We start from the raw sequence: 1,082 nt of genomic DNA, 5'->3' as shown, positions 1-1,082 counted from the left end.
CTCCCTTTTTTAAAGATGGGGACCACGTTGGCTATCTTCCAATCATCTGGCACCTTGCCCAAACACCATGAGCGCTCGTAAAGCTATGCGAAAGGCCCTGCAATAACCCCTGCCAGCTCCCTCAACACCAAGAGTGTTGTGAGCCACTACTTAGATGTACAGCACACCTGGGGAAAAAATCTGGGGAGCTGACTCAAGCAACCCTCAGCTGCAGATCACCACAGGCAGGAGATGGAAGTATACTGGAGTCAGATTCTGGTATGGACCTCCGCTCAGCTGTCCAGATCACTGGCCTCCACTAAGGTGTTCTTCATTGCTGGCCTGGTCCCACAGAACACAACGTAGGCCAAGCAACAGCACCAAGCAATCAACAGACATGACACCGCACCGATCATCCACAAAGCCACCTCCACTACTTCCATGCACAAACACTATCTTTACCTCTCCTGCACACGGCCTAGACAGACCACACACTCTGTCCCCACACACACACACACACACACACACACACCTTTATATAATGGTGGTGTACACAGCACATCAGAGCACTGCACACAGCCCTGAGATTTGCACTGGGTACAGATATTGCTGCGCATGCTCTTAGTCCAGAGGTTGGAGAAGGTTCATCTCCTGACCTACTTAAGGCACCCATGCATATCAGGCCATACAGAGGCTAGGTGATGACACTATGGACTCAGAACCATTTTGGCACCAACACTATAACCATGACACTGGTTATTGGGCATGCAGGATCACTGTAACTTATATAATCTTTACACTTTTCTTGAAACTAAGTCCTTTGTACTATCCTATTTGTCCTTTTTTTGTCAGCAGTCTTTCTGCTTCTGTTTCAATAATATTTGCTTCACCTTGCCACAGATTGGTCTCCAGCCAAATTTTCAGAAGCTCATGAATGTTACATGCTTCATACTTTAATAGTCTGACTTGTGGGCCAGAGGGCCACTATGGCGAATCCACAGCTAGAAGGTATGGAGCAGGACCATGGCGTTGGGCATACTGGACACAACCCTCCTTGAGCATCACATTGACAAACAAACATTCTTGGCCTATATACAGTTCCA

This window comes from Crocodylus porosus, unplaced genomic scaffold (assembly GCF_001723895.1).
Source record: "Crocodylus porosus isolate Cpor-Errol unplaced genomic scaffold, CroPor_comp1, whole genome shotgun sequence".
In the NCBI taxonomy this organism is placed as follows: Eukaryota; Metazoa; Chordata; order Crocodylia; family Crocodylidae; genus Crocodylus; species Crocodylus porosus.
The sequence above is the reverse complement of the archived record's forward strand: the minus strand, read 5'-3'. Positions refer to the sequence as shown.